This window comes from Phyllostomus discolor, chromosome 1 (assembly GCF_004126475.2).
Source record: "Phyllostomus discolor isolate MPI-MPIP mPhyDis1 chromosome 1, mPhyDis1.pri.v3, whole genome shotgun sequence".
Lineage (NCBI taxonomy): Eukaryota > Metazoa > Chordata > Mammalia > Chiroptera > Phyllostomidae > Phyllostomus > Phyllostomus discolor.
In genome coordinates this window covers 6,357,132-6,377,092 of record NC_040903.2, presented here as the reverse complement: position 1 = coordinate 6,377,092, position 19,961 = coordinate 6,357,132, and the positions used below count along the sequence as shown (strand labels likewise).

At 43.6% G+C, this 19,961-nt stretch overlaps 1 pseudogene; it reads right to left on the bottom strand.

The window, feature by feature from the left end:
- Window positions 1–19,032: 19,032 nt before the first annotated feature.
- On the bottom strand, window positions 19,033–19,562 carry LOC118499123 (annotated as a pseudogene).
- Between the last annotated feature and the right edge of the window lie 399 nt (window positions 19,563–19,961).

Genomic DNA, 19,961 nt, shown 5'->3' with positions numbered 1-19,961 from the left:
AGAGGCAGTTCTGTGTCCCAGAGTGTGCCCGCTGAGGTCTCTATGGAAACCAAAGCGAAGGAAAGCTGATCACATCTCATTTTTTGCCAGTGCTTCCCTGTGAAGAAAGTAACAGTGAATTCTGTGTTTTAAGAAATCTCTTTGTTAGTTGGACTACAATAACAAAATGCCACACACTGACTGGCTTGTAAACAACATAGGTATATTTCCCACAGGTCTGGATGTGGTGTGCTCACATGGTGAGAGGAGCTAGGTAGCCCCATGGGGTCTTGTTTAAAAGAGCACTGGTCATATTCATGAAGGCTGTGCCTTTACATCCCAAGCACCTCCCCAAGGCCCCATCGCCCAATGCCATCACACTGGGCATTGGGATTTCAACATATTGGTTTTACGGGGGCACCATCAGACCAGAGCAAACCTAAAGAAACCTCCTAAAGAACAAACGTTCATTTGCAAATCAACTGGAAATGTCACCTCAAGCTGCTGTGACTGTAGCAGAGGTAATCCAGTGCGTTTGCCATCTCCGTAGTGTTCACCACCTGCACACAAAGGCAGGTTCGCTTCCCCTGCCCCCAGCACAACTGGGTGGGCCTATGACACTGATTTTGAGCAAGACACATGGGGGAAGCGATATGTGCCTCCTTCAAGCCCAGTCCCTAAGTGGTCTCCCGTGCTCTTTCACTTCCAGCCATGCAGGGAATCCAGTGGAAAAACCAAAGCCCTGGCAGACAGCACATCTTCTGCAAGGAAGAAGCTGGACCCTCAGTAACTTCCGAGGCATAGGGGCCCCACACTCATAGATAGAAGAGAGACCTCCATTGGGTTGCAACAGCAGTAAGATAAAAAGAAAATGTTGAGGGCTAAATCTGAGGCTGGAGGATTGCTGTGTGCGTAAGTTAAAATACCCTAAATAAGTCTGGAGTTCACAGGAAAGTCGCTGTTGTAGGCTGAACTTCATCAAACAATGAAGTTAACTCAAGTAGACAAGGCCAGGCTTGGAGAGGGGGGATTTGCATAATTACAGAGGAGAAGCCCGGTATCCTGTAGTCTGAGGCCAGCACTAGCTAAGGTATGGAGACCAGAAAGTTTAAAACCTACGGAAGGGAAAAGAGGAACGAATGTCAGTTTGATCAAACGGGGAGGTTGTGAGGATGGAGTGGGTGGGAGGTGGTGAGCAGCCATCACCCGCTCGGGCTTAGGCTGCTCTAAACCTTAGGAGATGGAGAAAGAGAGCAGAGAAGGTGGGGCTAATCCATCAGGCAACAGAGAGCCATTGAAGACAATTGCACAGATAAATGATGATAAAAAAACACGGCAGGCCGTGCCCCAGACGGCTGTGAGGCAAGGGAAGGAATGGAATCCTGCTCCAAGGCTAATGCAACAGCACAGACGAGTGATGATGCGGGATCTATCTGAGGCAGGGGCTTGGGGGTGAAGAGGAAGGCAGGGAAGTCAGCAGGGATGACGGCTCTGACTTTGACCACCAACTTTCTGCCAGGTAATTTATACACATCCCATAATTTAGTCCCTGAAATTGTTCGTAGTAGAGTTAAGGCCCTATGTGATAGTAGAGGAAACTGAAGCAGAAAGAAGTTCCAAGACTACTAAGTTACTAAGTGCCTGAACTGGGACTTAAACAAGGGCATTTGCCTCCAGAGTCTTCTCTCTTAACCACCACATGGAGATCAAAACGGTTAGAAGGGAAGAACGTCAGCTGTCCTAACGGGTGGATGTCACTCAAACCCTCCACAACCCACCACCCACCGACACCTTCTTTCCCACTCCCAAAGAACAATGTGAGTTTGAATAACAAGTCCTGGATTGTTTTTTATTATCTTTGAAGCATCTGCCCATGATCAGATGACACATTATTTTCAATAAAAAGTGAAAATGCAGTAAAAATGCAAATTCCTGGCCAGACCGCTCAAGGCCATAAACACAGGTGCACCATTAACTTTCAGTAGTGCCTGAGCGGGAGCAAAAACTCCAGGTACAAAGCCGCCCATGGGAACCAGCTGCTCTCAAATTAGAGAGAAAAGGGCAGCCCTGCTCCTCTGGCTGGATTTGGAGCAAATGAGCTAGAAACTTTGCAATGAGTTATCCCTAAGGCTGCAGTTCTCGGCCCTGGCTGCACAACAAAATTATCTGAAGGCTCATAGAAAATTAGCTTCATCAGAATTTCTGGGGTTGAGACCTAGGCATCATGTGTTTGAAACTCTCCCAGGGTGATTCTCATGCATGATAAGGGTTGAAAGGCCCCACCCTTGGGTAATACTGAGTAAAGCAGTTGCTCACGTACCATTTGGGAACACTGTTCAACAGTAGTCATCTGGCCCAAATGTATTTATCTCGCCTCTCTCCGTGCCAGAAGCTGCGCTGTGTTGCAGAGATGCAGAGATGAATAACAGGATCTTACCCTCACGGATTTCACCACAGAATGGGTGAAACAGACAGTTACAGTGGAATGGTGGAGTCCGCTAGGTGTAGAACAGAGCTGGGGACGGAACACAAGAAAGATTAAAAGCAAAACAAGTCAGTCTTGGGGATCAGAAAGAACCTTGGACAGAAGTCAGCAGCTGAACTGAGTGTTACAAGAGGAATAAAAATAAGCCATGTGAATACAAGGTGGGGGAAAGCAGTCGTGACTGAGAGAACAGCTTGCAGCCTGGAGCGCCAAGGGACCCAAAGAAACTCGAGTAGGAGGAAGCACCTGACGCACTGGAGAGGCCCTTGAGTGAGGCTCTAGACTGTGGCCGATCCCACCGGGCCTGGCATGCTGCACAAACAGTGCTGGCTTTTGCTAGAGACGGAGACAGCACTTCTGAGAAGGTGTCTGGGATCAAAGAATAAAAGCGTGAAAAAATGTGGTACCCATGAATACAAAGTATTTATATTTGGTTCTATTATTATATAAACAGGTAGCATTGACTGCACACTGACCATGTGTCACGCCCTGTTCTAAGCACTTCACCTTCATTCATTCAACCATTGCACAAATGTTTATTAGCCATCTGTGGCTACGGGCCAAGCACCAAGTACCAGGCACAGAGAATACACAGTAAGCAGTCAAAAATCTCTCCCCGTGTGGAGTTCACATTTCCGAAGTGGGGGAGGGAAGAAAGACAATTGGCAGAGTAAGTAAAGTAGTGATTTAGATGCTAATGTATGCTGTGACAAAAATAAAACAGAGAAAAAGAACAGGAGTATTTGAGTTGTGATTGTCCTTTGATGTGTCCACTGGTCTAGGTTAGGGTCCCTGTTATTTCATCAGCAGTGATCTAGATGTTACCGGGAAGATATTTTGTAGATGTGATTAGAATTCATAATGACCTGCTTCTAACTAAAGGAGATGATCCTTGCTCCTCCGGGCGGGCTTGACCCAATCCGGTGGAAGGTTTCAAGAGCAGAGCTGAGGTTTCCTGAGAAACAAGACATTCTCCGCTGAGAGTGCCAACCTGCCCCGTCTGACGGCCTGCCCTGTGGATTTCAGGCGTGCCTAGCCAGCCACCACGATTGCATAAGCTAACTCCTTGCAGTAATTCCTTTATATAGGAGGTTTCCAATGCCTGCAAAGGTGGAGAGCATGGACAAAAAAAAAAAAAAGAACCAGGGCTGCTCTCAAACATCGTTCAACATGCAGAGATTGGGAGGAAGAAAACGAGCCACTTTTAAAAAGGCTCCACAGTTCCTTCTCAAGAACTCTCAAGAGCACGTGGAGAGTCTGAAGTCATAGAAACCCCAACCAAACTGTCCTTTGGATTCCGCACCACAGAGACCATTTGGTGAACATGGGAAAGGCCATTGTCAGGGGAGCAGTTGGGGAAGGAGGGGTGGGATGTGATGGGCACATGTTAGAATGGGCTTAGAAGAGATTCAGAAGCAAACAAATAAAGGCAGCTTGTGCCTATAAATCTTTCAAGAATCCTGGATATGAAATGGAAAAGGTGGAGTGATACCTAGAGGGCAATGAAAAGGTCAAGGGGTATTTCGAGGCTCCCAAGAAGGATCCAAAATATAATAACAGGTTGAAGGAATAGAGAAGAGCAGAAATAAACAATGGGGTGAAAGCCAGCAGAAGGAGAGGAGATACAGGCATATGAGCCCAAGCAGACTTGGAAAGATTCCCTGTGATCAGAGGAGCAACACAGGACAGTTTAGGGAGGGAGTGGGTACAGATGGAGATGAGCCTACCATTAGGGGAGTAGGAGTTAATCTGTATATTTGCATCACGTTTTACCTCTGCGGAATTGTTCACATCCGCTACCTCAATTAATCCTACTCTCTGAAGTCTGGAATCCTTATTCCCATTATACGTATAAGGAAATTAAGATTCAGACTGCTTCAAAGCAGAATCTTATAAGATGTTAATAACAGAACCAGCATTCAAATCCAAGTCTTTGGTTTATAAATGCAACTCCCTCCCTCACTCTCTCTCTCCTCTCTTCAACCTTCTCTCCTCTCTCTCCAACCTTCTCTCCTCTCTCTCCTTCCCTCTTTCCTTCTCTCCCTCCTTCTCTCCCTCCCTTTATCTCTGTATCTCTCTCTTTCTCTCCCTCCCTCTTTCTATCACAATCTCCCTCTTTTCTTTCTTTTTTCCTGTTCTCTTTCCTGCCCCGCTGATTCTTTTTTGAATGCAAGTCAGGTCCTTCAGCAAAATCAATCCTGGAATTAGTGCACTGAAAGCCTTCGACACACTCCTCTCAGTCTGGATTTTACATCCTATCAAAGGACAGATTCACCTGCAGATTAAAGCCGTTTGAAGCCTTCTCAAGTTTTATGCCTCAGTTGTTTGGAGTGAGGGACCTCTCAAGTTCTGGATTTCAAAATATACTTTCTTGTTTTCTTTTCAATTTTGTTGACAATTTCTATTAGAGTCCTGTTATCTCTCTGGACTGCTCCCATACAACTGCTCTAGAGGTTAAAGAATGCTTTTGCCAAGGTTAGAAGCAGACTGGAGCTTGTTGAGCTCCAGGCTTCACCCTAAATTCCAAACTCGTGTATGGTTCAAATTCACTTCATCTTGGCATCAAAATCAACACACCCTGTTTCTTCAAAAGGCACTTTAAATGGCCTTTCAGAAACGAGCATAGGTGGTGGACAGTAAATAACTCATCCAAATATCTTTCACCAGAGAAAACTTGTGCATGAATAAGCATCATCTAGGTCACATTTTATTTGAAATCCACCAAAAAAAATAATAAAGGGTCCAAAATCTAGACTGAAATTTCATAAACCCTAAACACGCCAAGTTCCAACCACCTCATTAGTATAAAATAATACATTAACCCAATTCACTTTGGGTGCTCAAGTGGAAAACTTGGGTCCAAATAAATTATTTGTATGAAAAGATATCCGCTTCATTGCCCTAAATGGTACTCTTGTGGTCCAAGTGTTAATGATGCTCACAGCCACTTCTAATGACACACACAAAAATCACACTGTTATTTAAATAAAGAGAGAGGGCTGTCACCAGAGCTGGGAATTCCACAGCACGGGGGGAAGAGTGCATGGATTCAGAGTTAGACGAGAGGTCCAATCCTGGATTTGCTGTGTTCTGGCTCTGTGACTGTGCACAGCATTCAACCTCAATGAATCCCTGTTTCTTTGTTTTCTAAATAATGATGATACAAGTAACTTTTTTAAATCTTCACCCGAGGACATTCTTTCATTGCTCTTGGGGGAAGAGAGAAAGAGAGAGGTAGAGAAAGAGAAGGAGAGAGAGACAAGAGGGGAGAGAGAGAATGAGAAAGAGCGAAACATCGATTGGTTGCCTTCCCATACATGCCCCGACTGCGGGTGGAACCTGCAACCTGGGTGTATGCCAAACCTGCCAGGAAAAAAGTAAATTTTAAAACTCTCTCTCTTAGGCTTATGGTAAGGGTTCCTTATGTGACAGTGGCCAGCATCGAGCAAGCATGAGGTGTTACTTCCCTTGAACTCTTAGCGTCTCTGCACCCACCCCCTATGCTGGTGCTCTGCCAATGCTGAACTCCAAGGTGGTGTTCAGAGTAGAGCAACTGGCTCCCTGAGGCAGCATACTCTGTTGTCTATGGTGCCCCATCCCCTTCCTCATATGCCTACATTTGAAGCAAGTCTTTTTGATCTACTGCATTTATTGAGGTAAAACGGGTTTACAAAATTATACAGGTTTCAGGTGTACATTTCCACAACATGTCATCTATACCGTGTATTGTACTTTCACCACCCAAGTTCAGTCTCCTTCCATCACTGTGTATTCCCTCTATACCCTCCTCTACCTCCCTCCCCTGGAGTCGAGGAAAAACGTGAACTCTTATGCAGCATGGAGAGAACTCAGAGATCACACTGTCTTCCCTCTTTTATTTTCAGATGAACAAACTAGTTGCCAAATAAAAGAAGTAACTAGCTCAATCTCCCTCAGCAAACAAGGATAATTTCTTAACACTGCATTTCTGTGACCAAATATGAGGTGCAGGGGACATGCTGTAACATGCATAGCACGTTCTCCGTAATTTAGGCAAGTTCACGGGGGCAGACAAGGGGAGGACTAGGGAGCTCATTTGGTGGAAAACAGCCAATAGCCGATCATGGCTCAATGCTTATTAAGTTTCCCTCCAGCACAAACCACTGCATGCTGAAAAGAAGGGTTTAAAATAAATGCAGTCATAAGTCTAAGAGATCTAACAAATGTCTAGTCACTAAAATACCAATGAGGATAGATGATGCAGCCATGAACATGACCTACCTGCAGAGCCAAATTAGAATGCTGCTATAAATTACATGGACTTGTTTTCTACAAAAAAGAGAGAAGTCATTTCAGCCATCAACTAAAGTATTTACGTATACCTAGTTCTGTATACATGGTATTGTAGAAGAATAATAAAATTATATAACATCCCTGGTAACTTTAAGGACTTATGATTAGTTGAAAAGATAAAACACAGCCTTGAAAACAGAGTCACAATATAGTAGATATTAAATAGATGACCATTGAAGTGAACAGGGAGGCTTTATGGGTTATTCCATCATAAATAATATATATTTTTATTCATACAAGACACTGTATGAAGCCCTGAAAATACAAAGCATTAAAAGCATCATCTTAGTGTTCAAGATGGTCATACGTTGCTTGGGAGATGGCAAGTGAAATGGACCATCTCATAGAATACAGGGCTACAGTGAAAGGAACATGCACAAAGCATTGTGGGAGCACAGAAGGAGGGTACCTACCACTGACTTGGGAGATAAGAGAAGGCTTTGTGGAGGAGGCAACACACTAAATGCTGAGAGACCCCAGCCATGAGCAAGGGCCTTCAACATGCATGAGCCTTGTAGGGAAGAAACTCTTGAGAACAAGAGTCAAAGTCTTAGATTGGAAAAGCCACTCTGTCAGGCTGTGTTTGGCTGGCTGTGTTTGGGTGAATTTCAGAAACTTGCCTTTGCATCTCTAAAGGAAAACTGAATGTCACAGAGCACAGACTAGATGCCATACACCAAAGAGTAAGAAAAACCAAATAACCACAACTGCTCTCCTGCCCTCAAGAAGATAAAAACCCAACCGGTGAATGAGAGGGCAAAGACATGTTATGTGTAGACCCTGGGACCCAAAACAAGAATGGGGTCACAGATGGCAGCAGACGGAGCATTTTGCTTTGGAGGGTGAGGCACAAGGTCCACCAGAAGGCCTCCCACAATGCTGAGGACACCCACTGTCCCCTTGGTAACTCCCATCACCCTAGAGAACAGGGTAGGAACTAGAGTCTGAAACTGACCAACTTGACATTCTGAATGAGCCATGTTTAAATCGAGAAGTGACTGAGTTTGCTATAGAATGGCAAAATAATGTTCTACACTATAAACAAAAAAACAGGAGGTTTTGAGAAAGTTAGAAACAAGGAAAAGGAGGCTCATAAAGAATGTAGAAAAAGGAGAAGTGCCCAATCCTTGCTCATCTGAGTGGTGCGAATCAGAGCTATTCAGGTGAAGAACTCATGAATGCATGAGTTCTTTCAGCTAGGTGCTGAAAACACTTCGTTACTATGGCAATAATGATGGTCCAAGTTGGGGAGCCTTGGGGAGGGCCCTGCGGGCTTGCACATCTCTCTCTGTTTGGTGAGGAACTCAGACTTTACCCTACAGAGGGTGGGAAGTTGCTGAAGGGTGTTCCTCAGGGAAAGCTACATCAGATTTGCTTCTGAAAAATGTCTTAGGTGCCAGTGTATGGAGGGTGGCGTTCAAGGACAATGAAAGCCACGTAGAGGGCCCCTTTGGAGAGGAGGTCAGATGAACTGAGCTGTGAGAGTTGGGCATGTGGATTGGCAAACTGGGAGGACTCAAACAAAGGCACAGAGTGAGAAGGTCACACAGAATGCGGTGGAGGGAAGCCAGCCTTAGCAGGACCACAGTTGTGATCTCAAAGAAGAAAGAAAAAAGCTCAGGTGTATTTCCCACAAGCTTCCTTACCCCCTATAACCCAGGTACCAGAAAACTCAAATAACATAAGTTCAGAGTCCTGCATTGATTAGATCCAAGATTGAAAAACTACCCTTCCAGTAAATACAGTTTTCCTGGCACAGAAACACGGTCCTCCATTTCCACATTGTGACTGAGCTGAGTAGTTGAAATAGAGACCAAATAGCCTGCAAAGCTAGAAAGAGTTACTATCCAGCCCTTTAGAGAAAGTTTGCTAACTGCTGCTTTCAACTCAAGTTTGATTATCACATGGCAACTTCACTGTCAGATGACCAGGGCTCTGAGGCATGTAGTCTCTCACGCAGGAGATGGAGAGCCAGCACTGAGAGACAGGAACCCTGGAGGTACACAGGGGAGCGGACTGGGCTAGAGCTCTGCACATCCTGTCGTTAACTGTGAGGCGTGGGAACCTCTCTGAGCCTCAGTTTTCTCATCTGTGCAGTGGGTCAAACAATAGCAGTCACCATGCAAGACCGTGTTGAGGATGAAGTGAGGTAACATATGAGGTAACATTACCTCATTAACATAGTGTTCAGTATCTGAAAATTGTTCAAAAAAAGTTAATTAGGCCATTTTCTGTTGAACTGTCTATTACTTAGCTCTTGTTAAAATGGCTAAAAGAGGAGAGATTTATGAAAGGTCATTTAAAGGACAAGTGGTCCATCTTTTCCCCCAGGTCAGTGTTCTTTAAATTTCGCCAAGGATCCACTGGCACCCCAAATATTTGGAGTATGTCTAAGGAAAAAAATGCATATTTCTAGGCCCTTTGAAGGCTACTGAATAAGACCTTCTGAAATGGGGGCTCAGGAAAATGCATTGTATAATCTCCCTCGATCCCTATGCCTGACAAAGTTTAAGAATCACTCTTTCTCAGACTAGGGAATGAAGCATTTCCTACAGAACACAGGTCCAAGTTCAGGACCTCCAGTTTTACTGTTCTGTGTTAATTTTAACAAACACAAGAACTTGAATAACGTGGCTTGGAATTCATGATTTTATGGATGCTAGGGTTTCGTATGAGGCTAAAAGATGTATTTAGGTTTAAAATTGAGTTTTTTAAAAAGGCATAAGAGTTGCATGTCCATGGAAAACTAGTGGTAGTAGTTCTAAATGACACAAAGAGGAGGAAATTGCCAGAGAACCCCTGCATAGGCTGTGACTCTGTTAAAACCAAAACAAAAGCACAGTGCATACCCCTGAGCCACTTATATTATACCAAGATCTGTGGCAAAATCTTATTTTTATATTCAAACATGCAGAGATCTACTAAGCAGCAGAATGTAATATAATAGAACAAAATATTCAAGACTCCAAAGAAAGTTTATGCTATTGCCCCCAGATCCACCCATCCCCCCATCCTCCTAACCCCTCGGCACATATAAATTCTCTGTCCTCTGTTGTTAGCAGAGTTGGATAAAAATGTCTGAATGAAAGCTGGAACAACACAGCTCTAGGATGTCCTGCTTAGATTCCCCTCTCCTCCTTGTTCAATCGAACTGAAGAATGCCCGCATGAGAGGAGTCTCGCGAGAAGTCAGTAAGCACAGAGAAGCACCAAAAGCCACGGTGTTTCCAACTTCGACCAAACAGCTCCTGCTTGGACACCACGCATAGTACTGTTAGCAATAGTACTTCTATGGCTATTTATAGTGCTGGGTACCAGGACTTCCAAGGAGATGCTAAAGTTTAATTAGCATCTTTACCTTTCTCCCCTAGTTTTCCACCTCCAGGATTCTCCCCAGAAACACTGCAGGTGCATTTTCTCCTCTGCTAATGATATTGAATTTGCACATCCTTCCCAGACTCCTAATACAGGGAGGTCAGCTGTGGGATTTATTAATGTCTCAGGCAGACGTTTTCTCCCCAGCCTGTAGCAACTTCCTAAACCAAAATTTGAATAAACCTGAGGTCTTCTGACCCAAAGTTGATGGCCACGGCCCCCTTTTCAGATCTCATTTTCCTAGGGTGAGTTCTGCATAGTTGCTACTTTTTCAAAAAAAAAATCAAATTACGAGCTCATAGATAATAACACTGACCCAGCACTTTCTATCTCTAAAGTGATATAAAGGTCTTCGAGTCCATTTGTCTATGCAGTGAGTTTTTCATCCTTAATAAAAACAAGTTTCAGGCACTGATTTCAAATGCTGATGCAGTCAAAGCTGCCTCCTGGGAGCAGGTGCACTAGATTCATATTAATGTGCAAAACCAGAGCTGGGGTAGGGAGTGGACTTCAAAGGCTGGGGATGGGGAGCCAAAAGGTAAAGTTTCCTCTTAGAGATTGCTGACTGTGGCTGAGTCATTTAACTTTGGCATCTCGGTCACCTGGTATTAAAACGGGGATAATAAATATACTTCACCTACATCACAGTTTGCTGAAAGAAATAAGATGACAGCTCTAGAAATGATTTATAATATGTTGTAGACTATATGCATTCATTATTACTTCCCAAAGAGATCATACTTATCCAAATTTGGGGTCACTATCGATAAATCTAGAGGTTTTCCTCCTTCACTTCTCAAACAAAATGTTTCAAAAACCCCTTCCACTCCAAAGGGCCAGGGGAGGGGAAACTGCTGTGCATTCACTAAGAAGTAACAGCAACTGATGTTCAGCATTTACTAAACTCTCCGCAGGATTCTAAGAGAACAGTTATAATCCTCACAGCAGTCCTATGAAATAGAAAGCATTATTATCTCCATTCTACAGAAGAGAAAACTGAGGCACAAATGCATTTGATATCTTGCTCATGTTTACTCATGAGAGGAAGAGCTCATTGTTTCAACCAACAGTTCCCAATATAGTCCAGGAGCTCCCGGAGATACTTTTGGGGGAGTCTGTGAGATCAAGATTATTTCCATAATAGGGCTAAAGCGCTGTGTACCCTTTCCACTGTCACAAGCCTATAATGGGGTTTTCCAGAATTTGCCTGACGTGAGATTGGACACAGAAACACTCAGAAACAACCTGCCATCTACTAAACCAGGAGAGATATGCAGAAACGTAAAACAATGTGACCTGCTTCACTACTATATTTTGTTTTGGAAAATATCGTTTTAAATAAAAACCTCTTCTTGTTTGAGATCTAAATTGCACTAGATTACACTAGATTGCACACACTGTTTCTGACTCTACTCTTATCAAATTTCTCACAAGATCAAGATCAAATGCCATTCTGAGAGTAAACTTGACGTTTTGTCACTACAGAGTATGAAAAACACTGCTTGTCTCTTCTCTACCATCCGTCTCTCTGCTGTCAGAGCTCCAGGTAGTTCTGGAGTCCAAGAGGAAGATGTGCCATCGCTCTAAACCAGTCGTGGTCCTTTTGTTTGGCTGACAAGTGTTTAGTCTACAGGAATCATGTGATCCTTTCCTGGCCAATAACATGAAAAGCCACTGGGTTGAATTTCCAGGAAGCTACAGCTTTCAGGGAAAAAAGTATATTTTGAGGCATGATGTTTTGGCTATTTCAAATACAATTACGATGTCTGTATGCTTTCAGTTTTTTTGAAACAGTGAGGTTACAAGCATGAGAAAAGCAACTAAAAGGATCATAATAATGCTCACATTATTGAGCTGTTAAATTAGAACCAGAAATCGCTTACCTCCAGATATTTTATGAGATAGGTAAACCTCTATTTATTTCAGTAATTCTTAGTTCATTATTCTGCTACTTGAAGTCAAATGCACTACCAACTGAGAGACACAGAGAGGTTTTCTCAAACTGTAAAGATATGTCCACCCAGTGGTCTCATTACCAATAAAAGTAGACCCTGAGAGTACATAAATAATGAAATACAAAGACAAGAACTTTAAAGTCATGTATATGAGGTCTGTCCAGAAGATATCCAGCCATGTAATAGGAAAATAGAGACATTTATTAAAGAAGATACAAGAAACATTGTGCATGGGGCAATGACACCTCAGTTCCATTCAAAGTAGGCACGCTAGGACCTCACACAGTTTTCCCAATCACCATTAGCTGCCCCATCATATTTTCCTGAATCTCTTTGATGTCCTGAAACCTCTTCCCTTTCAAAGGTGATTTTAGTTTTGGGAAAAGCCAGAAGTTGCAGGGCACCAAATCTGTGCTATAGGGGGGCTGAGTCATCTGGGTGATTTGATGTTTCACAAAAAAACTCTGCACAAGACATGATGCATGAGCAGGTACTTTGTAGTGATGAAGCTGCCAATCACCAGTTGCCCATAGCTGTGGCCTTCTAAATTACCCAAATAGTTTCTACAGAGAAATGTTCAAGCTTAACACAAAATTTGATACAGATTCATTGTTCCACTCACTCAGTCATTTTAATGCAACAGCCACACAGTACACATGCTCACTCTACAGTGTCTACCTCCCCCACTGCTATTACAGTGAAGTCATCACTGTTCATGCATGCACATTCCACACGTGCCAGTCCACTCCCCTTGGCTGCCAGGATACATCAATGCCACACAAACCATTCTCATTATAATAAAAGTGGCTTGACTTTGCCAGAGAAATATATATATTTCTCTGAAACATGAAAATGATGAGGAGAGAAATTGAAGAAATAAAAGGAAACACAAAGGTAATTTCTAGACCTAAAAAACACCCGGCCTGAAATAAAAAAAATTAATGCATAAAATTAATAACAGATTAAACATCAACAGAAAAAAGAGCAGTATGATCTAGAAACCATAGCAATAGAAACTGCTCAAACTTAAGCACAAAAAGATAAAAGACAGCAAAAATTTAACAGAGCCCCAATAACAAGAAGGATGACATCAATTAGTCTATTATAAATGCAGCTCGAGTCCGACAAAAGGGGGGAGCAGAAAATCATATTTACAGAAATAATGGCCGAAATTTTATTTAAATTTGGTGAAAATTATAAACACACACAGTCAAAAAGTTCAACAAGCACAGAGCAAAATGAAAACAAAGAAACCCATACCAAAACCCATCATAATCAAGTTGATAAAGAGAAAAATCTTAAAAGAAGCTGTAAGTAAAAATGACACATTATAATCACAGAAACCAAGAAAAGAATGACTGCAGATTTCATGTCGCAAACAATGCAACACAGGAGACAATAAAACATCTCTGAATTGCTGACAGGTGGAAAATATGGCATTCTGTATCCAGTAAAAACGTCTTTAAAAAATGAAGATTAATTTTAAATGTTTTCAGATAAGCAAAAACTGAAAAGAATTTATGGTGAGGATATCTTCACTATATGAAATGTTAAAGGAAGTTCTTTGGACAAAAAAAAATGATACCATATACAAACTTGGATCTACTCAAAAGAATTCAAACCAGTTTAAATAATAATGAACTTGCCTTGCTTTTAATTTTTAATGGACTTGTTTAAGTAAAAAACACCACCATTGTCATAAAAGGAAGAAAAGAGTAGTAAGGGAAGGGAAAACTTAAGTTTTCTTTTTTAACAGCTTTATGACATGGGCCAGAAAGAGAATGGCGTTTTAAGCTCACACAAAGGGGCCAGAAGACGAGAACACGACCTTGACGAAAGAAGAGAGAAGAACGGCTTGTAAAACTGTCACTGATCTCTTCCCTCTGTTCTCTCCCAGACCCTGAGTGCCGTCATGCTTTCTTCACTTACTAATACCCAAAGGGTCATGCAGGACAACAGAGGGGGTAGGGACAGGGAGAGACAAAGGGTCCTGCTCCAGCTGGCCTCTAACCAAGCCTACAGTCGAAGGCTATTGCTACCCCATTGATCTCACATGTCTGCCCAGGTCACGAAGGGGCTTGGAACCAAAGTTCCAGCTAATGGTGATTGTGTCTTTCACTGGGATGCCCTCTGTTAGAGGTTCAATGATGTCTCCCTAAAAATATTAATGCCCTTACCCTCAGGATCTGTGAATGTGACCTTATCTGGAAATAGGGTTTCACCAATAATACAGTTGAGGTCAGTGCATTGGGCCCTAATGCAATATGACTGTTCTCCCTGTAAAAAGAGGAAGTCTGAACACAGAGACAGACGCCACAAAGGGAAGATGAAAGAGCAGGGTGCTGCATCAACCAGTCAAAGGACACCAAAGACTGCCAGCAAACCTCCAGTAGTTAGGGGAAAGGCAGGGAGAAGATTCTTACTCACAGCCCTCCAATGGAGTGACCCTTGCTGACACCTTGACTCTTGGATTTCCAGCCTCCAGAAGTGAGAGACGATACATTTCTGCCCTTTAAGTCACCTAGCGTGTAGTACTTCATTAAGGCAGCCCTAGCAAACTGGTACGCCCCTGCAGTAGACAATGAGACAAAGGCTCGGGGGTTCAAGATCTTATCTGTATCTTCTTCAGCAGGTATATAAACTAACAATCCCTTGCTCAGCTGCAGCAGCCATGATTAAGGTCCTCTCCCTCTCCTTCCTGTCTCCACCCCCAAAAGAATGACTAGAACAATTTTCTGATCCCCCTTATCCTGACCCTTTATAGGAGGCCAGCCCTCCCAGGTCCCAGCCCTGGAGGTGTGTCCTGCTCTGGGATCAGCACAGAACCTTCAGAGGCTCATGTCTGAACTCTGGGGTCAGACAGGCTGAATTCCCACCCTGCCCCTTCCACATTCCAGCTGTGTGACTTTGGAGAAATACCTCCACTCCTCCCTGCCTTCACTTTCAGGATGGTAGAGCCTGCCCCACAGGGTTGTTCTGAGGAGCACACAGCAGTGGTTGGCACATAGCCAATGCTCATTAAATGTCCACTCCACAAATGGCTCAGAGAACAGTGATGGCTGTGCACAATCACCCCGGATTTCTTTCCCTTGCTCTCTGTCCCCCTACCCAAGGGTATGGCTCAGCATCTCAGTTTTGGAAAACGTTTGGCCTATCCCTCTGACTCTGAGGCCAGACATGTCCTTCCACACGGTTCCTCCCTTGCTTCTTCTGAGGTTTCAGTCTCTCCTCTATAAACTCCTTCTGCTGGGCCTACCCAGGGTCCCTCTTCGAAACTTCTAATGGAGAGATACTGATAAAGCAGACCTACCACCCAAACCAACCCTGGAAAGCCCTAGTCGTCATGGAAAATGCCTTTAAGAAGGTGACATAAGTGTTGTCTGTGGAGGTGGGCCCAGAAAATAAAAAGATGAGTAGGTGCACAAGGCTGGTAGCAAATGGAATATGCAATCAATGTCACTTACTCACTCTAAGGTTCAGAACTTCCAATGCTGTTCCGAACAAAACAAGCCTTGGATCAAAGCACTCCAATTGTCATGCTTTGGCAAGCACACTGCGTAATTGTGCATCCGCAGGCTTTGATGATTCTGCTGTCGCACCTCCTTCCAACACACGAGGGGCCTTGTCAGAACACATAACTAGCTGACTCCCACAGACAAGGAGCTGTGTGAGTCACCTTGGGGAAATCAAGACCCCAGCTGCCGAGATGAGCAGTTTCAAAGCTGGGAGTTTGCGGGAGATAATTCTGAGCGCCGCGGAGAGAATTTCTGCTGCCTTCTGCTCTGTTTGTTCGGAGTGCATAAGCAGTGCCTTGAGTGAGCTTTTTTACAGCAGCAGCTCCCAGACAAGGGAGACCGTGCCTCCCAGGGGACAGTGAGGAATGTCTGCAGGCATTGGTGATTGTCACAGCGTGGGGACGGAGCGCTGCTAACATCAAGTGGGTAGAGCCCAGGGATGCTGTGAAATGCCCCACAATGCATAGAAAAGCCCTACATGAAAAGAATCATCCAGCCTAAAATGCCAATAGTGCCTCATAGTGTAGGCACAGAGGTGAGAAACCCTCTGTCCTACAAGGAAAGCCAGGGAGCATTCCCATGGCTCCCACAGAGCATCATGCTCCTCACTTCCCATGATCTGGCCCCAGTCAGGGTGACTACCTCATTATCTATGATGGTCATGGGTGAAGAGCAGGAACGTCTGGGGGCAAATCCTGGCTACCCCACTTATCAATTTGGGCAGGGCACTTCCTCAGTTTCCTCATCAACAAATGGCTCAGAGAACAGTGATGGCTGTGCACAATCACCCCAGATTTCTTTCCCTTGCTCTCTGTCCCCCTACCCAAGGGTATGGCTCAGCATCTCAGTTTTGGAAAATGTTTGGCCTATCCCTCTGACTTTGAGGCCAGACATGGCCTTCCACACGGTTCCTCCCTTGCTTCTTCTGAGGTTTCAGTCTCTCCTCTATAAACTCCTTCTGCTGGGCCTACCCAGGGTCCCTCTTCAAAACTTCTAATGGAGAGATACTGATAGGGGAGATACTGATATGATAGGGACAGGAATATAACTTGCCTCACAGGGTCGTTTAAGGACTAAATGAATGACATGAAATAATTCCTGTAAAGGGTCTCCTTACGTGTCTAGCACTGAAGGAGTAATATTCACAATGATCTTTCTGAACCACAACTTCACTTCATACGTGGTTATTTTTGAAGGTACTCCTTGTTTTGGCCATGCCACCAGCTGAGAGGCCCTCCTTCCTCCCACCAGTGATCATTCTTCTCCTCCCTCAATGTTAACTTCAAATGTTTCCTCTGGGAAACCTTCCCCGACCTGTAAGGATCAGTCAGCCCCTGCTCTGAGCTTCTTATATACGGCTCAGTCCTGTGTCCTCCTAGTCACATACTAGTCTGCCAGCTCCTAAACGGCAGGGGACACATCCTATCACCCTACCTGCCCTGAATCAGGACACAATGAACATCCTTTAAACTAAACCTCACCCTGCTTTTATTACAGCTGTTGGCATTTCTTATGTCCCTTACCAACATGAGCATGCTGCCTTATTTGGTTTGCTGCAAAAATAATGACCCCTACAATGTGTTAAGGTCACCTTCAGTGCTGAAGGTCTCTTGGGAATTGACCATGGGTCTGAGGATCTGCAAGACTTTCTTTGAGATGGGACGGGAATGGAGAGGGTAAAGTTTTATGGTGAGAACAAATGAAGATCCCCCCATTGATATCCAGGAGACAGAAACAGTCGTTATTGGTAAGCATCTCTATTGATCAGGCATCTTTTCCAAGAACTCTCTTCTTGATAGTTCCCATGACGGAGGTATCAACACAATCCCCATCATCATAATTACTTGACCAATGTCACACAGCAAGGATAACTGCTCAGCTAGGTCTAGTGGTCCCAACATCTGCACTTCTAATCACTCTGATTGATTGTCTCCCAATAAATCAGTTGACATCATTCAAAGGGGAGTACAAAAATTTGGTGACAAAAATCACAAAACTCTCTTGACCCACAACAGCAGTCATAAATGCCACTTGGGGGGGGTTCCAATCCTTTTGTTTTCCTGACAGCAGAAATCGGTCTTCAAAGAAAGATTAAGAGCAAATCTGTTTGGCAGAAGACATAACACATAACTGTTCTTGGTTGAAGGAGGTGGGGGAACCGCTGGAGCCACATCTGCCTGTCACCCCCTCCCCACTCCCCGTGTTCTTAAAGGGGTTCTGAGGAACCAGATGCTTCCACCTTCTCATACTGCAAGCGTGGAAACAGACTCGGGAAGAGGAGATTGTTTGCTAACACTAACATTGCTCAGGAACAGGAATTCCAAGTCTTCTTGCCCTGAATTCAAAGCTCTTTGAAATTCTTTTTGAAAAAACTCTGATGCCTCATTTATGACAACTAGACTTTCTTACTGACAAGTGCAAAAATATAAAATAAAGCCAAAAAAATCCCAAAGGATTACCATATCTCATCCAACATGATGCCTTCAGGTGGAAGAGGCAAACAAATTTAAGATGTTAAAATTAAAGACCTCAGAATAAATGATATGTGGTATGAATAATGCTTATTTTCTTGAATTTTGGTGGAAGACACTTCCTTTGGTTTCTCCCTTTGTACTTCAGTTCTCTAGATTCTAAGACACTTGTTCTATTTTTTTATTTAAGTCTCCTTTGTAACTTGGTGAAAGTTACAGAAACTCTAGTTAAAAAAGGCACATATGATCTTTCACAATTTTGAATACAGTTTTATAATTCCATGTAACCCACACATTTTGTGTGTTCTTGATTAAGGAAAATCCCCATTTCTGGAGCTCAAATCTTTCTCACTTACTCTGTCCCTGTGGGAAGGAAGAAGAAATCTCCTACCCATCTTTGCTAACACAGAATTAGCCTCTATGCCCAAAGATGGGAATCTTTTATAAACTGCCTTAGTGAGGTATAATTGATCTAAATGTATACAATCTGATGCATTTGGGCATATGTATACAGACACCTGTAAAACCACCACCACAATTACAATAGACATATCCATTACCTCCAAAAAATTTACTTGGATCCCTTTGGGAGGTTTTGGGGGATTTGTTTTTGTGGTAGGAACACAACATGAGATCTATGCTGTTAATAGATTTTAACTGCACAGTACAATCTCGGGATCTATCAACACGAGGTTATACAGCAGATCTCTGACACTCAGTCATGGCGTATAACTGAGTCTGTAAACCCACTAATCAGCAACTCCCTGTGTCCCTCTCTCCCAAGTCCCTTGCAACCGTTGTTCTTTACTTCTAACAGTGTCACAAGTTTTATGGCTTCTAGGTTTTAATTTTAATGGCCTTGAAACAACATAATTTAGTACCAAATGTTTCAACACCCATTATAATAGCTAAACTGTGAAATCAGCATTATTAGTATCTGATCCGTAATACAAAACTCAGTGAGTTTTCTTATGAATAAGGCAGTAGAAGTCCCAAAGAACAAGGGAGAGACCACTCATTGAAGGCCGTGTTTACTAATCTGGCACCATAATTCCAGCCTCAGGACCTCCCAAGCGACCAGAAGGAGGAAGGGAAGAGGTGAGGGTATTGGAAACGCAAGGATAGTACTTAACTTGTGGCCCCCTGTGTGCTCCACGGCCGCACGGGGTGGAGCAAAGGCAGAGACTGGAGAGTAAGACACCGGCTTTTGGTTCACAGGGTGCAGGAGGACCTCAAGGAGAGGAGGATCAGGACTTCTGGGGGCAGTGCTGGAGTGGGCTTCATGAACTATGGGGTTTCTTTTTGACCTATAAGACCTTTTCAATTTCTTCAAGTTTTTTAGCCAGGTGTGGTATGTCATAATTCTGAGCCAAGTGCATTCCAACCAGGTTGCCAAAAGTAAATCCAAGCAGGAATTGGAGCATGATGTCAGCGAAGAAGGGGAGAACGGTGGTCAGCATCACAATTTTAGAGACCTTGTATGCCTTATACAAGTGAGCCGTGCGGTAACTGCCCTTTGGTGGCTGGCTTTCACCTAACATGATCCCCTCAAGCTTCATTGTCGTTGTCACAAATGGCAGGATTTCCTCCTTTTTGAAGGCTGGGTAATATTCTATCGCATGTTGTTGCCACATTTCCTTTATCCATTTATCTGCTGATGGACACTTGGGTTGTTTCCATAGCTTGGCTGTTGTGAATGATAATGCTAAATAACCATGGAAGTACAGACATCTCTTCAAGATTCTGATTCCAATTCTGGGGGGGGGCATATATGTCCAGAAGTGGGATTGCTAGTCCTATTTTTAATTTTTTGAGAAAGCTCCATACCGTTTTCTGTAGCACCTTCATCC